Raw genomic sequence first — 20,395 nt, forward strand, 5'->3', positions numbered from 1 at the left:
CTCGTCGTTGTGTCGGGGCAATGTTTACCTCAGGCAACATGTCATCCAGCGGATCAAAGATTACCCAGCCAATAGGCGAAGCTTTTCAAGTGATGCCACTGCAAAATCCACCACAGAGTTTGTTTACTTTTGACACCCTCTCAAGGCTATGTAACATTTATGCTGGGAGAATATTGTCCAAACTATCGTGCCTCCTCAATACAAATCTGCTTTAGCTCAGTGATAATTCCATGTAGTTTATGGCTAGATCAAACCTTTGCCGTTAGACGTCTCCCTTGTTCTTCATGTTGTCATTCCTCTGTGTTCTGTTTCAAGATTATCTTCAAAACGGCTGAATTAGATAAGGCTCCACATGGCTCTCAAGCCAAGATTTTACTGTCGGCATCAAAACCGGCCCATTAACTTATGAAGCCCTCTTTGGCAAACCTCCCTTTTCCCCTCCATTGCCATCAAACACTCCATTATCCTCGGCCGGTCTCACATAACTCTGACAATGAACAGAGGATTAGACCATCTCGCTATCTTCAAGCGAAGAAGAAAAATCTCCTTTTACTAGTCCATGATGAACACTGTTTGGCAGTATTTTCTCTTTGGATTCCCAAGAGGCTTTTTTTTTTTCTTCTTCTTTTTATGACACAATTGCTGTGCTTGCAATCATCCAACATGTGGCATTGTGATCCAATCACAGGATTTCATCCTCCCCTTCGTGCATACATGGTTAAGTCTCTCCTTCTATTGTGAAGGAATCTTCAAAGCGGTTGGGAACCACAGGGGAACATTGGGAGTTGTTAATTAATACAACAGACTCTGTACAAATGATTTATTTTCCTGATTCCAAAGATGAAAACAAACATTTTTTTTTTGCATTGAATCCATCGACGCCCCCCTTTATCCTGGATGGCGAAATGTTGCTCCTCTGAGAAACTCTGCTGTGGTTCCAGAAAAAAACAAACAAACGGAAAAGTCTGTTGAGCTATGTCGTATGTTATTGCATTTTCGTTTATAGCAATCATCTATTTTACCATTCAGTAAATTGACAATAAACATATTTTATTTTGCCTTGCCAAAATGATATTTTCTATATGAGTGTTATTGCATCTGGATGGCTGAGGTAACACAGGCTCTGCAAAAACAACAAATTGATTGTTCTTGATGGCTTTCGACCCTGGAAATAAATGATTTTGAAGGTTCTAAATAGCCTGTTATTAGAATCTGTGCATCCTCTTTATTAAAAGAAAATGCAGAATACCTTAATTGTCTTTATACAGCAGGTGTACACCGGAACTGGGAATTTGAAGAGCTAAGCTTGTGCTGATGGAAATACTGCCAAAATGTAGTTGTAAGAATTTAAGCTTAAAGTTAAGATCCATACGCAAACATAGGTACTGCAGTCTTGGGGGTGGATGATAAGGTGAATAGGTCATCAACTAAGGAACAGCAGGGTGACTTGTGACACAAAAATCAAGCCTCACACATACTGCCTTTGAGATCACAAATACTGCCAGATGCTGAAAGTTTCTCTTCGACAATTCATTTCACAAGTACATCCAAAGTACATCCGAAGGGGGAATGCCAACGGTTGCATTTGAGGGACAAAAAGGAATAAACAGGCACTCGTTAGTGAATGATGGCCAGAAGCCACCAGCGGTGCGGTAAAAGGACACGCGGGATAAGGTTGACTTGAGTCTCATTCACAGCTTTGCCTGAGGACGCACAAATAATGTGAGACATTTTTTCTCACACCATTTAAGCAATGCCAATGGGGACACATTGTTTTATTTATTTATTTATTATGATTGAACTAAATGACGTCAGGTTGCTTATGAAGTAGAAAGAATGTGTCCAAATGTTTTTGAAAATGAAGAAAAATTTAGTGTACTGTACTAAATACAAAGGAGAAAAAAACAGACTTGTTCTTGTTGAGTATATAATTATAATTGACATAACATTCAATTGAACTGAAAATAGCGATAAAACACCAACTGGCTCCCTTAAAGAGTTCTGCAATAAGTGTTTACAGCCATAGTGGAATGTGTCACTCAAACCAACAGAAAGATGACACTCATTTATCAGAAAAAAATGACATTTTTTTTCAACGCAAAAAAAGTATTAACTCAATGGACCCATTTAAAAAAAAAAAATGCTGTCTAACTTGTCAACCTTCTGTATTATTTAACTGGTATTAGTCCAAAGAATGCTGTTCAGTCTAAACAGCAGTTGACAAGTTATGCCAGACCCCGGAATTGCTCAACCGTTTATTTCAGCCTGTATCAAATGACTAAGCTGAGCTTGTTCATTGACTTTTTTGTCGTTTTCATCTTCACTCAAAAGAAGGCCAATTCTCACCAAGAGTAAAGCAAGTATAGTCGATTTCTAATGTTAGTGTGTTTGGGCCAGCTGCCAGCTAACCAGCTGCCAACTGGCCAGCTGCTCTACTTGCCATCACTCATTATCAAAAGTAGTGTTTTATTACGTATAACTTTTACTACGTCTTCCCTGTTTGTCATTACATTTATTAAAGACTGTTTTATGGATAAGCTATGGAAGTTATATTGGCTACTACTTCTAACACCTGTTTGTATACATTTACCCAAGCCTTGCTTGTCTCGTTAATAAAGAATTGAAGAGGCCAATCCTGGAAGGGATGCATATATTTAAGACAACATTGGTATCACAAAAGTAAAAAACGTCAAAGTATGCATTCTATTGCAAAACAAAGCCCTTACTGAGTTTGCAAAAAAATATTTTGCAACTCTATTTTGCAACTCTCGAGAGCAGTGGTTCTCATTCTCAAACTTTTTGCATTAAGTACAACCAACGTTAAAATACGGTCGCATAGAAAGCCCAAGCATTCATCAAAACACAACAATCCCCAACCCATAAAAACGACAGTATAGTTCCACATTATTATTGTCCGTGACTGTAACATGTTTGAAAATCTTCATCGCCATTAAAAGTAGGAGGCAATTATAGAAGGCATTTAAAAAACAATTCAATTAAAATGAATTGATTTCGGCAGCACGGTAGGAGAGTTGTTAGGACGCCCGCCTCATAGTTTAGAGGTCCTGTATTCAATTCCAGCTCGCTACGGCCTTCCCAAGGGTAGTGTGCATCTTCTCGCTGTGCCCACGTGGGTTCTCTTAGGGTACTTCAACGTCCTCACACATACCAAAAATATGCACGATAGGAATATTGGCTACTCTAAATCACCCTTAGGTGTGATTGGGAGCATGAATGATTGTTCGTTCCTGCGTGCCCTACAATTGGCTGGCAACCAGTCCAGGGTGTTCCCCGCCTACTGCCTGAAGACGGCTGGGATAGGCACCAGCAAGCCTAGCCTAGTGAGGATAAGCGGCTATAGAAAAAGGGATGGATGAAAGGGTGGATAAATGGATTGATTGGTACAATTTTATTTTATTTTTCAAAGTTAAGCTCTAAAAAGTTTTAAACACTGAATGTAGATGTATTGACCTTAAAGGAAAAATACTACTGAACTGTACCCAAGCACTGATTCTTAAGCGTATTCTGAGATTCTGCGTAACACTACTGGTACAGGCACCACACTTTGAGAATCATTGCCTTAGAGGATATATGTGCATGGTGTCTTGGGATTGCTACGGTTTTGTGTGATGTATGAACCAGAATTAGCCGATAGTTTATTAATCTTCGTCTTTCCCTATTCGCACACGATTTCACGCATTGCATTTTGTAGTTCAATCAATTGTAATTGTATTAAGAGCTGTGCTTGGTTTTAAGCTGCTGTGCTGGTTATATAGATGTTAATCGTGCAGATTTATAGAGGATAAGACACGCAAGGTAAGCCCTTGGCAGCCCGTGCACGGTACCCCGCCCCAGGGGAGGGGGATGATGGAGAGCAAACAGCTAATAATTAATACCCTGATTACACAGGCTGCAACAACACGGGGAGACAAACCTCCGCACGGCCGGGTGGGGACCTGACCATGACTGATAGCGCAGGAGCATGCAAGTACACACACAGATGCACAAACACACACCTACTGAAAGCAATCAAGGACAGCACTCACACAATTATTGCCATGACAGCTACATTCCCATAGTTAGGAAGGATGAAACTGGAACACGGCGCAATATGCACTGGCCTATCGCGTGTTGATATGATGCCATGATGTGATGTTTGAATTTTCACAGCAAACACAGGGCAGGTCCTGCTGTCAGCGTTAGCTACATTTCAAGAAAAATAAATCAAGGCAAAAAAGAGCGTAAAATGTGCTTAGGCTGTAACAATACCATCCCCGGACGGACCCCCTTGCGCGCGTGTGGATGAAGCCCCCCCCCCTCCTTACCCTAAGCTAGGATAACAACGTAAAAACATCATGGCCACCCTCATTAGCGCCCAGACTAGAGTTGCTTTGATTTGGATGTGTATGGGCAGGTTCTCCAATGGCTTCCATATGGACACCCCACCACTATTTTAATATAAGCAGCATCGTGTTACTCTAGATGAGGTGATCCCAATTTCTCACAAACCTCAAGTATGCTTCTAAACGTGCTCGACGTGTCCAGGATTTCCTTCCATTTGAAAGGATGCAGAGGCAATGTGTGTTTTCACTACAGTGCGGCTTTCCTACCTCATAAAGGCGTGTGTGGCTATGTGTACGTGTCAGTGAAGAAGAGACAGGTTATGTCTGCGTAAAAGAGAGTACTGAGATGCCAACCATTGAGGGGCCATCCATGGCCCGGGCCTACAGCCCTTGTCCACCACTTCCTTTCCTCCATGCCACATTGACTCTTTCCATTACCACAGTGGAAGGAACAATAAAGAGCTGACGTGAGGATGTGCTAGCATAGCAGAGACCTGGACACTATAGGAGATTGAACTATGCTACTGGATCCTTTGAGTATACAGTACTGGATTTCCGCAAATAGTGGCTCAGGGCATTTGTTTACTCAACTGCAGATGGCAGGATGCCTACACAGAGGGAGGAGGCCCCTGTTTGTACAAAAGTACTTTTTGGAATGAGTCGATGGTACATTTGCTATGGTTGATTATAACACACATCAAGTGGAACTTACTTGAAAACAAAATAAACACCATGGAAACATTTAGGAGGGGACCCAAGGAATAGCTCTGCAGAACAAGAACATGGACAGTGTGGAGCACTCACATAGCAGTCTATCAGAACACTAAATACCGTTGAGGACACGTTCTCCGCTTCAATTAAACAAGAATTTGCACACGCAAAATAATGGTCAAATATGCAACCGGTGGTGGTCCAAGCTTAGCTTAAATGGCTCGCAACAACGACAAATAAATAAGAATATAGCAAAAGTAAAGAACGTTTTGACTCAATTAGACAAATTTAAAATTGAAACACAAATATTGCTTTGCGCAACTGGAAAAGTTAGCCTTGCTGCTTTGACTGTGCATCATCATCTTTGCTTGAAGATATTGAAATATATTTCAAGTGCTTCTCATGTTGCATATAAATAAGTGTTGTTTGTTACTGCCTTTTTTCTAGAGAGATACCTGTACAAGTACTCAATTCTTGAGTAATTATCGATACCAATTCCAAGTACTGATACCACTTGTATATTTAATACAGCAGCCCCACAAAAAATAAAAGTTCATTCAAGTTCTCGACCTACCAAATCCAATAATATTTTTTTTAAGTCTGAACATGCCTGCACGTTAAGAATTAAGAGCATCCCCAACACATATTCAACAGCTTGAACTACGTGCACATTGAGAAATAAAAGCAGCACCAACACATTTTCAACAGAACACCAACACACTCAGATTTTTAGAATACTGTACCGACACAACAGTAAGATGCCTGTTTGCTTTTACTAGTGGAAGGTGGTGGCGAGTAAAATATCAGTGTAAACTCAAAATCAATACTTTGATAGCGTTCATTCATTGAAATTCTGCTAGTCTTCAGGATTTTGTGTGGATACACCTATTTTAAACGAAACAAATTCAAGCAATAGATACAAATACACTAAAAGGCAGACGGTTTCTTTTTGTTACCTGACCCTTAGAATGTGAAGAGAATTTTCTGCCGTTATTTTTTTTCATCAGCACAGTTCCATTCCTTGCTTGAGTTTTTATGACAAAGGCCACACATGTCGTTGACCTCGGAATATTACCTGCAAAACAGCCAAGTCAATTGTGAAAGTGATTAAAGAAAAGAAAATCACTGACTCGGCAAGGACGTTCCAAGCATACATTTGCTCACTGCTCGGAAAAGAATGTCTCACTTTTTCCTTGCTTTGTTTGAGAAGACGATGACACATTTGATCCCGTCTCTCGGCGTCACATGTCAGCCTCCTCATCCCTGCCAGTCTGACAGCTCACAGCCCGCCAGGCAAAGGATCATGGGTGCTGTGTCAGACACAGCGGCGAGGTCGGAGGAAGCCAAGTTAAATGCAAAATGTGTGTGTGTATGTATGCATGCTTTACCCCGTGTGAGTTAACAATGGTGTCATTCTGAAGGGATGGATGGTTGCCAAAGGCAAGAGCAACACCATGTCAGAGTGATAGCAGACGATGCCCGTTGCAAAGAGACTAATCCAAACAGTCAGCATAGCCATGAAACCATTCCCTTCCTTGATTCCTCTACTCCCTTCCTGTGTGTGGGTGAGCGTGCGTATGAGTGTGTCAGCAGGATGTCCCAAAGTGCAGCATACCTAACACTGCAGAGGCCAGATTTCATTATCCTGGGGTTTTCGCTTTGGAACACCCCAAACTGAGGGGGGTATTGAACTTGCACACTTTCATTAGTCTTGTAAAAAAAAAAAAAAAAAAAAAAAATATATATATATATATATATATATATATATATATATATATATATATATATATATATATATATATATACGTGTAAGATATATAAAAGATATAAAAGCTTGCTTCTGTTTTAGCGGGGTAGCCTGCAGCACAATAAGTATTGCTTAAAGTGACACTTTTTAACCAGCGGCATATGTGACAGTAAATGATGCTTCAAATGATTATTTCTGCATGTTTTATGTTGTTAGCATTTTTTGTGGAAGTGGCTGAAAACATATTGTATGTATATTTTGAGGGAATCAACATGGAAAGTTCAATCTAACATTGGCAAACTTTTTCAGTTGACAAAGCTCAATGTAGCTATTAGGTGAAATGTGCCTATGCAAAATCAGCTGTAATATTGCACTGCATTATGTCAATTTGTTAAATCGCTATTTTCTCTATAGCTTGGACTGCACAGACACATGCACAGACAAACACACAAACAGACAGACACTCACGGTTCTTAATAAATATTTTTTGGAATGTAGGAAGAAGCCGAAGTACACAGAGGAAAACAATACAGAATATACTTTGTACAAACTCAACACAGGAAGGCTAACATTGAAATATGAACCCTAAAAGACGAACTAAGCGTTTGACACTCCTGCCCTATTTTTTTTTAAAGAATATTAAGGGTGGATGGACACACTCTCATTGTGGTGCAATACAGTTTTACCCTATTCAAACCACAACCTCAAAAATGAACACAAAGTAAAATTTACCTGGTAGACCAACCAACCAACCATCCAGGCAAATAAATAGGAAATGGCATGGACGACTCCTGACCAATGTTCTTTTTTATTTCAGTTCTTGTTTTTTCCACCTGATTTCTTTCTTTTTTATTTTTCTATGCAGTGCAATGTCATGCGATAACTAGTAGACCGCGGTCAATGCATTGAGCAAATATGGTCCGGTGTGTCTGTCTAATGAAAAGCGTTCTTGCCATAATACCCATCTGTTCAAGTTAGACTCCACCGTTGTTGTTTTGATGATTGAACCAAGCTTTACCGTCCACTCAGCTTGCTTCCCAACATTCCTGTTTGACAAACGTTCATGTAGGTACATCTTATTATTTCCCTAATATTTAATGTTTGTTACAGATTTTGTGGGAGGCTAAGTCTTGCTGGTCCAGGGACAAAAGAACAAGACGTGTGTTACTCGGTAAGTGTGCCAATTATACACCATACTCAGTCACAGTGTGCTAGGTTGACTGTGACAAATGTCATTTCCATGGTACCTTTGGACTTATATAAATAAATGACAGGAGTGCAATTGCCCATCAGTGCTCAGAACATTGCTTGATTTTGTGATCTGCGAAACAAGGGACATGCTGTAGTTTTGAACAGAGAGCAGTTCGAGTGTGGAAGTTGTCCAGAAGATATGAATAGTAGCCCTATAATAGTTGTGGCTTTTGAAACAGCAGTCGGTTATGGAGTTGCCTTCAAATCCTTTAAACTGGCCTCTGCTGTCAAAACCAAAAGCACCCCCCATACGCCCAGTGAGTTCTAATGCTTTTTTCAGGCGTAAAACGGAGTCGAGGGATAATTGGTAATGGGCAGTGGCAGCAGGCGCCCCTCATGCCACCTGGAGAATCACACTGCTCCTCCTAACCGCCGCCTCTTTACTTCTTGTGCATACACGCACGGCACGGAAAGATGTTCCTTGGAAACAGAAGCAGCGAAAGCTGGCTCTTGGGATGGGGATGTATAAATAGTCCTCACACTGCACAACATGTTCTGTTTTGATGTAATTATGGTGCAGGAAAAGCCTGGTTTAGCGGGGAGGGCTCTCGGGCAACTGTTAAACTCTTTAACGGGAGGATTTGCTATTGCAAACGGCTGCACCTGGCTGAGCTGCGTGCGTTTTTGGACCGGGCAAGATGAGGAGCCCGACATCGAGACATATGTAGACAAAGCCAGCGCTGAGAGATGGCGACAACACACTCCGACGTTTACCGAGAAACCCTGAACTTGACGCGGGTCAGATGTAATTCCTTTGCAATGAGGAAACAAAGAGGATTACACTATTCGGGTCAGGCAACAAAGTCTAGAGATGGAAATCTCTCTCAAATGGATCATTCGGACCCCTATTTCAGACATTTCAGATTTTGCTGCTTGTTTTGATCACTAAACAATCCGATGCGGGAGAATATTTGGTCAAATATTTTGAATGCCATTTCTATGTGGACCCCGGTCTATTATTTGGACTATGTGGTAATTGTATGATGTAATGTAGTTAGCTGTTTATTTGGTATAGGTGATGAGGTCTGGTGGCTTCTCACTGTATGTTCTCTCATCCGTGCATGCATTTTCTATACTATGGATCCTTTTCAATTTTGCATGAAGCTGCACCCTATTTCATTTGATTTTGAGGAAAAGGCGGAGTACACCCCTAGAGTGTGTGCCAATCAATCACATTCTGGTCATTACGGTAGTACAGATGTTTCCAAATGAGGTTGGAGTACCCTTGGGGCTATGTGAAAGCACTTTAGGTGGTAAGTGAGATTTTAACAGGCTTCTTGCAGGTATCAACAAATCTAAATCAACGTTTTTATAGTTGTGACTGGAACAGAAAACTTATTTTCAAATCAAGAGCAAATTGATTGCAATGTGATGCAACACATTGCTAAATCGTGTTAAAGTGACTCCTTTGCAATACGTTGGACTCCTTCAACTTGGTGTTGTAAATGGATGCACATTGTCATTAGTAAGACATTATTCTGGTAAAGAAACCAGAAATATGTGACACAATGTACCTACTCGAGTAGCTGAATTGAATACTTGGCAATAGTACCACAGGTGTGGTTCCAACGTTTTTTTTTTTTTTTTTTAACTCAGACACACATGGCACAGCACTTCGTCATTTTTTTTTTTCCATCCAAAAATGTTTTATGCTCATGAGAGGTAATTTCTCATAGGGGACGTCATTCAAGAAAAAAAGCTAGACCCACTGCACATCGTGTATGTAGTTTAATAACTTTTTCACTAATATACAGAAATAAATAAAAAAAAGTCACTGAAGATGCTCTAAATGATTTGTTTCTTTAATATTTAGTAAGTTTTTCATTTTCAAATTCCTTATGGTGCCGGTTTTGACATTCAGCTAGAAATGGTGAACTTCTCCAAAGCTGAATGTTTAAAAAAAAGTGCCTTAATGACGTCAACATATTAAGACGAAATGAGGAATTTTTTTACATGATCACATTGGAGAGATTTTCTTAAACATGTATACGTGTTTCTGACCCAGGGTTTGCACTGGTCTGCAATGAATGCTCAAACAAAATCAGAGCGAGGCAGGGGCCAAATCAATGCTTCCTTGTAAACACAGGGGGGCGCACTTATCCTATCACTACTGCTGCACATGAGTTGTCACTTTGAAGCAAAGCAATCGTTTCCAGCCTATTGTTTCTCTTCTAAAGCTTGAAGGCATGAGTGTGTGTGTCTACATGAGAGGAAATATCCTGAACTTAGTTCATAAAATAAAGCTCGACATTCTGTATGGGAGATAGTATTTTTTTTTTTTTTTTTATGTTTAAACCTTGTAAACACTACATTGTAATCGTTATCGTGTCATGTTCAGTCCTCATTCCAAAAGACAATAGCGGTCGAAATCATTTCTCTGAACACGTGTTCCCGCCCGTGGCATTGAATGATTTGAATTCTTACTCTGGTGAGTTTCCCCCCTCTGTGAATTAATTAGTCTTTGCCAAAGCGGGCCACATTTGTCATTTGAATTTATGCTAATGAGTGCCAAGATCTCGTGGAAGAGCTGATAGGCCAGAGCAGCTGCTCTGTCCTTGCGGGGCCTAACTGTCTCCCCCTTTTTAACTGCTCCATCTCTCCATCTTCTCCTCTGTCTGCCTGCCCATCCCGTCTTTGGCTCTCTTCCCCTTCGTCCTCTCGAGCCCTCTCTCTCCAGCTTGGTCTTTGCTGCTTGTCTCTCCTCGTGTGGCCTTATCATCTCAACACCTCCCTTGCTCCCTACCTCCTGCTGGTCCTGTGCTGCATGACCTGTCAGGAGGGAGGAGAATGGCCGTGTCCCAGGCTGATAAGGCGGCTAATTATCCAACATGTCTGCACACCAAGGGAAGTGGATGAGCTAACACGAGACAACATTCCCACAAAACCTGTTTGGCCTGCTGCAAGAACAGTGACACGCAGTCGGTGCAAAGCAGGCGACTAACTAGGTAAAATGAAGGGAAGGAAAAAAAATAAGTCGGTGGTCTATCATTTTGAGGACCGGAACACTTCCAGCTTTGCTGGGTCCCTGTTTGATCCGGTAGAAATGGCAACTTTAGTGCACTTTTTGCAATGTTCACTTGCTGGGAGGGAGAAGTGCACACTCTACCATTCTCTTTTTGAAATGGATTTCAAGTAATGCTCAAGTACTACGTCAAAGGACAATCCAACCAGGCAGTAATATTTCCATTCTACTTTTGTGCAAACATTTGTTAGTGGTTCAGTTCTCAGGATATGGCACAATAAGGTTACCCTGCAAGGACTCTCAAGGTTGAAGTTTGAGATTATTATCTTGAGACAGATTATCGGCATCAATATTTGGCATTTTGATGAATATCAGCTTCTGCCTTTTTTTAAATGATCGAATAGCTGATAAGATAATCTCTTTAAAAATATTGCACTTAACTTTGTAAGACATTTTGTTGACCCGGGGAGCACTATGTACTTTTTTTTTTTTTTTTAATTAAAACAGGCAATTCAGCAGTTCTGTTTTTTGAAACTCTGTATAGCTTGATTTACCGCAGAAAACTATAGAGAGCAACATATTTAAGTTTTTATTTAACTTTTTAAGACATGCTTGTGACCCTGAGAGCTTCCTGAATTTTGTTAGACAGCAAAGATGTACAGGAACAAATTTTCCTCATGCCTTCTTATTCAGTGTGTTTTCTTTATTTTCAAGACTAATTTGCACTGTACATTCTCACGAAGGCTTCAAAACTATAATTGAACAGGTGAAGTTATGGACTTAACAAAAAAGTTAAAAAAAACAAAAAACAAACAGGTTTAATATTGTAGTTTCTTCAAATTAGCCACCCTTTCTTCGATGCTCTCGATGAACTTCAAGAAGTGGTCACCTGATATTGGTTTTAACTTCACCGATGTATCGGGCAGGGATCATTAGAGGAAGAGCAGTGGTGTTGGTACCATCAGTTGTTTTGTGCAGAAGTTAGGTTAATATACAGGCAACAACCCTAACAGCCAACTGGTAACATTCATGCTATGGACAACTGTTGAAAATTATATCATGCCAAAAAACAATCAGTTAGGTGAGTGGCCATCATTACTTTGGAAATGGAGGAGGTTTGTCTAAACTTTTGGCCAGTACTGTATGTTCTCTAAAATTCATAAAATAAATCACTCAATAAATAAAAAATACACATACTTATCTGAAAAGTTGTTCAATAAACATATGTTCCAAAATGTAATACAATTTCAACAAAGTTGCAAGTTGAATTTTGCATTATTTATTGATTTTTATCACCCCAATATTTTCGTTTCAGGAAATTGTATATCAGCCCCAAATATCACTTATCGCCTTGAGTAGTAAATATCGGCTCTCAGAATAACACACGGATCTGTCACTAGCCGACACATTTCTAGGTCATTTTTAAATGTGCAAGAAAGTTAAATGAAGTCAGCGTTGATCAGTGACATTTCGACGACTGAGAAAGTATCCCATGAGCCGAAATTCAGTTACTGTAGAGCCCCTAATTGGCTTAGCATGGCATCCCAAAAAGATGCCATATTTATACTTTTTCGACTTAATCAAATTACATTGGAAACTTAGTGTTTATCACATCGCTCCCAACACCCTAGAGTGTCTTCAGTAATTTGGCTCGGATACATTCCACCTACTCAAAGAGGAAAGTAAGGACTAATGTCATTTTGAGGGGATTATTGTGATCTTTCAGCACATCTTTGCATGGTGTTGAAGAGAGGAAGGGAAGAGCATGGAAAGTGATAAAACCACACCATAGAGCCTGTGTTTTAACATTCACATATTCTCCCTCTCGCTCCCTTCTCCAATCTCGCTCATTTCTCCCTCACAGCACCAAAAGCCATATTATGTGCTTGTCAAGATGGATAAACCCCTCAGCCAAATGTTCAGATGAAAACAAATAAGTAGGAGACGTTCATGTAATCGCTTCTGCCAGAGAAAGGCTTTAAGAAGAACATAAACACTTTCTGGAAATGTGCCTCACAAGCACTAATTCCCTCCTGCTTTTGTTTGAGTCTCATTCAACTTCAGGAGCATTTTCTACTGTGCTGTGATGAGATGTCACTGTTGGAGACACGCTTAAAACTACTTTGCAGCATGGTTAGCATCACCAAAGAAAAATATGAGCTCATATTACCTTGCTGCTTGTATAACAGCTCTGTGATTATGTTCAAGGGAATTTGAAAGGGGAAAAAAGTCCTTAATTAACCTGGCAGGATGATGAATACAAAAAAAAAAAAAAAAAGGTTCTGCCACTACTTTTTAAAATGATCAAACTCAGAGTGCCCTATTATCAGGTCATGGTTGCTCTTTGTTTGGAGTGGTGTGTTTTTCTATGGCATGACTGGGTCGTTTTCACATGAGAAAAGTCCCCCAACTGTCACTGCACTCCCACAATCCTTCAGGCCAACCCTTGGCGTAAAATTCCCATGGCGGTGGTCCTTGGACGGCTCACAGACGCGTGTTCCAACTTCCTCAGTCAGATCAAGAGTTTGCTTTGCTTGTCGCACCGCAGTGTGGCTTCCAACTCCGGTAAAGATAGGGAAAATACAGTGAAAACAAATGGCATTCCATTCACTGGAACTCTTTCATGTTAAATTGTAATTGTTGTGTCGGTCAAGGCAAAATAGATTTTTGAAAAAAAAAAAAATGGCAGGGGATTCACGTTTTAACACTTTCAATACCATTGACTGCATTTCAACCAGGCCAGCAGTGAATTAGTTAATAACAGACACTGGACAAACTATGTAGAGAGAGGGGTGAGTGTCCTGATAAGAAAATCATGTCCAAAGTGTCCTGAAGGATGCCCTGAAAGTTCGAGAGAAAAAGCTCTGGTCTTTTTAAATATTGAAGTGTGAGGACACGCAACTTTCCAGCAACCACTCAGCTCACCAGTCCATTTCGCCTCTCGATTGTGGCCTTGAACTAAAAGGTCTTCCTCTGCGCTCGCTGTTGAAGCTTGAAAGCAATGTTTCAGCTTAACGTCACATCCATGACAACAAATCACGTCGACCTCAAACGACTCCTAACAGTAATGAGACTTATTCACCAAGCAGTACATCAGTTTCACATCATTTTTATCGCTTAGGTCCCACTGCAAAAGGAGCTTCTGTTTATGTCACGTATTTGGAGATATGGTGCTAGCTTGATCTGCCCTGCTGCTTTTAACATTTCCCAAATCTTACTTGTACAAGTCCAATCATTATTCAATCATTCGACAACTAATTGATAATCAAAATAGTTGGGGATGTCTCGATCACAATCACATGATCGAAAATCGGGGACGATCACATCAATGGCAGCTGATAAAATAACATTTTTTACCCTGGTTGTTGTTATGATTTTAAGTACTATAAAGCAGCAAAACATTACTGTAGTACACAGACGTCGCCAAAGGGACAACGTAGATATAAGTTTTATACTATGCAACATCACAACACAAAACAACGGAACTGAATGCAACCAGTTGGTGAACTTTCAGGAAGTTGTTGCGGGATGCTAATGTGAAGCTACCGTCATATAGCAATGATCATGTTTGTAATATAGTCATATTTCAATATGGAAAGAACAGACAATACAACGCGACTCGGAATGTGTGCAATTAAAGCCTTTTGCATGTCGGAAACGATACATACAACGCATTTAACATGCCAAATTAGACAACGGATGTGGATCCAACCCACCCATAAAAAGGATTTACATGACTTAAACCACTGCCCCATTAACCATATCAATGGTCTGATGTTAAGATAGCTTTGTTAGAAAATAAATAAGGCAATGAATGTATTTTTTTTTTCTTTTTAATAAATTGCCAAGGTATGGGATCAGGACTCATCCTTAAAACCTGACCCAGCATAAGTTCATTATTAAAATCAAAACGATAGCCACAAATAATGATGCAGGCATTGACGAAAAATTTGCATATAGGGTCAAAGTACCAACACGGGTATGTTAGGAATCGAGGCCAGCTGGCAGGTTCGCAGCCGGGAAGTCCTGGCGACCGTAATGTGAGGGCAGTCGAGGGGCCAAAGAATGAGTAGACCTCCTCCAGATTTGGTTGCTCCACCTAAATGGAGCAGATCAATCACGCTGGACGGCACTGTGACAGTGTGTTAAGGATCTGTGGCATGGCGCAGTGTTTTTGGACACGACAGCCTTTTGCGAGCCCGACTCGCTGACTGGCAGATGCACACAGCCATTCCTCTCTTTCCTTTGGCCCACTAAGCAGATGGCGATGGCAAGGACGCAGGCAGCAAAGCCTGCTCTCAAGCTGTAGACGCTTGTGATAAGAGAGATTCGGGTGAGCAAAATCTGGAGCGAGATCTCAAGCAGCTGATGGGGATGGAGGGGAGGCTTGTCAGCCGGGTCTGGGTTGGATCACAGGTCTGGTCTGGCCCGAGGCAGGGTCTATGAGGCGTGGCTCTAGGTGGCGGTTTGGGGATACAGCGGCAATGAACGTTCCAGACAGTGATGTAGTATGGTAACATGTCTGAGGCTTCGCTGGCTCAACATCTGTCAGAGGGCATGTGTGTCCCATGAGGTGGTGCAAGCTCTGTGTTTAGTGGCATTCAGAGATTGGGCCAGTGTAGCCTCATAGTGAGACACTCAAGTGGCAGAGTGAGAGGAAAATGTGACCCACATTACCCTATAGGGAAATGCAGTACATTTTGGATGCAGGATACAGTCGCAACTTTATTCAAGTAGATTTGAATTCCGGCAACGGCAAATGCAGTTTACTGTGGAGTCTCTGAAATTGATCACAGTTCTGCTCTGTGACTTTGCGTGAGTTTTATTTGAAGACTTTGGCTACTTCAATGGGGAGGTTGAACTCGACTGAGCTTGACCATTCCAAATTTGTGGAATAATCTTGCAAATGACCTCAGAATATGTGCTCTACTTGCTTTGTTGCCTGAGATTTTCAAAACCAAAATTCATAGACTTTATATATACTGGAAAAACTTTGGCTATTTTTAGAATATATGTGTGTTTACACACACACACACACACACACACACACACATTTATATATATATATATATATATATATATATATATATATATATATATATATATATATATATATATATATATATTTATATATATATATATATATATATATATATATATATATATATATATATATATATATATATATATATATATATAATGTGCGCACGGATGTCAGTCTATTTGTGCCTTGCAATTAATTGACTGGCAATCAGTTCAGAGTCCAAACCACCTCTCTTCCAAAGTATGCTGATCTAGTCTCAACCTTACCTGGGACCCTAATGAGGATAAATGTTACAGAAAACGGGTGAAAGCCTCCCAAAAAATCTGGTCTGTCTGAGTCAGCAGTGGCTACCAAGTCGTAACTATCCAATCATTGGCGTCAGAGGCTGACCTGCTGTTCCTCTGCAGTCAAGTCATGTTGTAACTTGTTTGTTGTTCGTCATGTTGTAACTTGTTTGTTGAGGATGAGAACGTATGTTCTTGTCAGTCGCATTATGATTAAAATGACCATGTTCTATTATTTGTTAAAACATACCATGTCTGTGTCATCGTGGACTGTATGCTATGGAAAGCCATGTCGCTCATGAGCCTCAAACACACTCTGTTCTTGTCATTTCTGATTCAGTTTTATGATGCCTTACTAAAGAAACAAATTTGCTAAAATTACCATGAAATAAATGTTAAGTGATTAATTTATGTATGTGAAGACACTATCCATGATCATGATTTCATGATTATAGATTGACTCAAAATCATTGGATACGGATACAAATGAATATGCAACCATTTCTAAAATATCTCTCCATCAGATTAACATTTGTAATTTTTTTATATTGGTGAGCTGTATTTAGAACAGACCTGCCAACAACAACATGGTCTTTGGGTCACCTGGTGGCCAAGGGCACCATGTTGGTGACCTTTGCCTCAGATGTCTACTTTGATGCTTCCATTCCATCGTGGTGCAAGTTTGTATGCAAAATTATTTTTAATTTGTGAGATATTTTCCATAAAATTTGGACTTCCAAGTTTCCTATGGTTTATATTAGTTGCAGATTACACCATGCTCATGTACATACTGTGTCATGATATATACGCAGAGACGTTTTAGTTGAACTCAAGCAATAGAAAATGCCACCAGCAGTTCATTCTTAATCCCATTGTCATCTGCTTCTTTGTGTTACAAAGACACTAGTGAAGGGTATTATTAGCTTGTCACAGCGGTTTGTTTACTCCCAAACAGTGAATCCTCCCACTTACTTTAGCGCTAATGCTTTTTAAATGAAAGGCTTCAAAGCAACCTTATAGATCTCTGTGCAATGTTTCCATGTTATGAGATGGTTTGTAGAAATTGGCTGAAATTGATTTGCCTGAATTGATTTAAAAAATTGTATCCACATTCAGTACCTCATGAAAATGTAGCCTAGCAATCTTTAGCTGCAATTTTTATACATCAATTAGTTTTTGAGGTGAGACTAAAGTATTGTGTAGATTTTGCTGTCTTCCTCTCAAACCATAGTCTTTTCAACAATTTTTTTAAAGATCAATTTAAATCTTTTGAATTCAGGAAACTATTCATTGACTTCATAAGAGATACTGCTGACAATGGAAATTCTCTGCAGCTTTTGTTTGAAATTAAAACAAAGTTAAATGAAAATGGAACATTTCAGTCATTTAGAAGTTTTGGAAAGCTGTATTTCACTGTAGAAACTATAGAGAACTATCTACTTGTTTGTGTTTTCATTTAACTTTTGAACACATGCTGATGACCCAGTGAGGCCCCTCAATTTTTTATCAGAAACTTAAAACGAAAAAGACTTTTGTGCGGTGGCTCGGTGGTGGCACACTAGTTAGCATGTCCGCCTCACAGTTCAGAGTCTTGAGTTCAAATCTATAACTCATGTGGAGTTTTTCCTGAGCCCGCGTGGGTTCTCGCCAGGCATTCCGGCTTCCTCCCACACTCCAAAAACATGGAAGGCAGGTGTATTGGACATACTAAATTATCCTTAGGTGTGATCGAGTGCGGGGATGGATGTTCAACTCTGTTTGCCCTGCAATTGGCTGGCCACTAGTTCAGGATGTCTCCCGCCTTATTGGCCAAAGTCAGCTGGGATAAGCACCAGCAAGCCTGAGACTCTTGTGAGGGTAAGCGGCTATAGATAATGGATGGATGCATGACCAGTGTACATGACTAAAAAAACACTTTTTAAAAATGTCAACTTAAAAGTTTGATTTTGTATTTCATCTTTAAATTTGATGTCAATATTATGCATTTTACTGAAAGTGAAGATTACATCCAAATGTTGGTAAATGATGGTTGGTAAATGATCTCCTTGACCATTAATACTGTATTGCGCATCGAAATTGGCCCTGAAAAAAAATACATCAGTGTATACCATTGTGCCATAAAATGACTCAAAGGTTTGGTTTGAGGATCAGGGAGCAAAGCACTTTAACTTTATAACCTAGATTTCCACTGAAGAGTTGTTACATTACAACCAAGCCACACTGATTCGGCTGTGATTTTGATGGGCATTGAATCAAACTAAAACTTGGATATTCACATTTTCATGCTTTGAATCTTTAAAAACAATGGGGAAACCCTTTAAAAAATATTCAACTCATCTTCTCCAATAACCATGGATTATTACCAGCACATACGGTGCCTACACATACTTTTTATCAGTGCCTTCACTATGATCACTGTCTAGCCAGTACTCTGGACACTGTAACTAATTGGAGATCTTTTTTTTGTTATCATTGCTCTCGTGGTGTTTGAAATGTAAACAGGGGCGTGATGAAAGTGCCCTTATGGCACGGAGGGAAGCGAGCGAGGCCACTCCGGCACTTACACGGCATGCCTTATGAATAAGTAATGGTACTGGACGTGTAGCGGTTAGTCAGAGAGGAGCAAGGTCCACGCATCAACCCCACCTCTGTTTGCCTTGTACATATTTCATAGGATTCAGGAGTGAAGGAACATTACAGAAGGGGGTAAGGATAAAAGGCCGCTCTCACTGAATCCTCTGTTCACTGTCATGGGTCTGCAATGGTTAACAATACCAAGTATCCTCCCGTTCTGATACAAGTTCATGTTTTTCTCCTCTGTGTCTTCTTGCGCTTGACAACAAAATAGAGCAGACTACCGATGTGCTCACTGCAAACCGGGGAGAACACAGCACAGGTTGTTAGTGTTAGTTTTAACAATTAAGACACGTTTTCCTTACAGAGTCCAGATGACCAGTTAGTCGAGGACTCTGATTGAACCTGGCATGGAAAAGTACACATAAGCTTCCCTGCTTCAGAATAAGAAATAAAACAGTTAAAGTTGTTTTACTTCAAGCGTTTATATGATGTCGGTCATTACCTGTTTGATGTTATGCATTAGCTGTAGAGCTCTCTTAAAACAAGCTTTAAATAGTTTTAATCGAACTACAGCTCCATGTGTCCATCTATCTTTGCTCCATGTACTCAATGCTCCATTCACAGCCATGTTACATATTAAAATGAGCAGCTGCCGAATGTACTTGACAGATTCTGATGGTCCACAGCTAGTTGATGACCTTCATGAAGACATAATGGAGGTCATGTTATCCGATTAGATCTGGATCCTGTTTACTCACTGCCCTAACAACTCCTTGAATTATTGATTGAAAGGAAAGAAAGATGTCCTTCAAAACAATGATACACGGAAGGCTTCTCAGGAAGTAACAGGCACATCGTCATCAATTTGTTGGTGCGATGTCATATATATATATATATATATATATATATATATATATATATATATATATATATATATATATATATATATATATATATATATGCCAGCCGTCTTCAGGAGTAGACGCTAAGGGAAATTTGGCATGTCCAATACGCCTACCATGCATGTTTTTGGAATGTCAGAGGGTACTGGAGCGGTGTGATCACAGGAAGAACGTGCAAACTCCATTTAAGTCCAAACTGTTTTCCCAAAATACTGTTGTTTGAGGCCTTTAGAAAGATTGTAATACATTTTCATCCTCCGGCAGATTTAAGGAGCACATATTATGAGCAGAAGCAGTTTTTCCCCTTCTTACAAACTGTAGTACTCCTCACACACATACAGTAAATACAGTAGATGGTACATTGATCTTGAGTGAAGAAGAAAGAAAGTGTTTGCCGTAGAGAACATCAAAGTGAGAAGAAAAAACGTCATCTTTAAGTGCTCAGGCCATGGCTTCCACATCAGTGGCTGCAGTGGTAAATGCACGGGAGGTTTCCTCTTTCCTTCCAATTCATTTTGATGGGAAAGTTGATGCACTAATGAGCCTTTCACCTTATGGTTTCCACTTGCTTCAC

The 20,395-nt window shown here is 40.0% G+C and overlaps 1 long non-coding RNA gene across 1 annotated transcript in view; it reads left to right on the forward strand.

Annotated features, from left to right (window-relative positions):
- Positions 1–20,395, forward strand: part of LOC148429456 (uncharacterized) — a 50,079-nt gene that overhangs the window by 4,075 nt on the left and 25,609 nt on the right. Inside the window, exon 2 of the long non-coding RNA XR_015866893.1 lies at positions 7,912–7,972. This is a non-coding gene — a long non-coding RNA (uncharacterized LOC148429456). The remainder of the gene's footprint in view (positions 1–7,911; positions 7,973–20,395) is intronic.

Source organism: Hippichthys cyanospilos, chromosome 1 (genome assembly GCF_059441005.1).
Source record: "Hippichthys cyanospilos isolate Australia breed blue-spotted pipefish chromosome 1, RoL_Hcya_1.0, whole genome shotgun sequence".
NCBI lineage: Eukaryota > Metazoa > Chordata > Actinopteri > Syngnathiformes > Syngnathidae > Hippichthys > Hippichthys cyanospilos.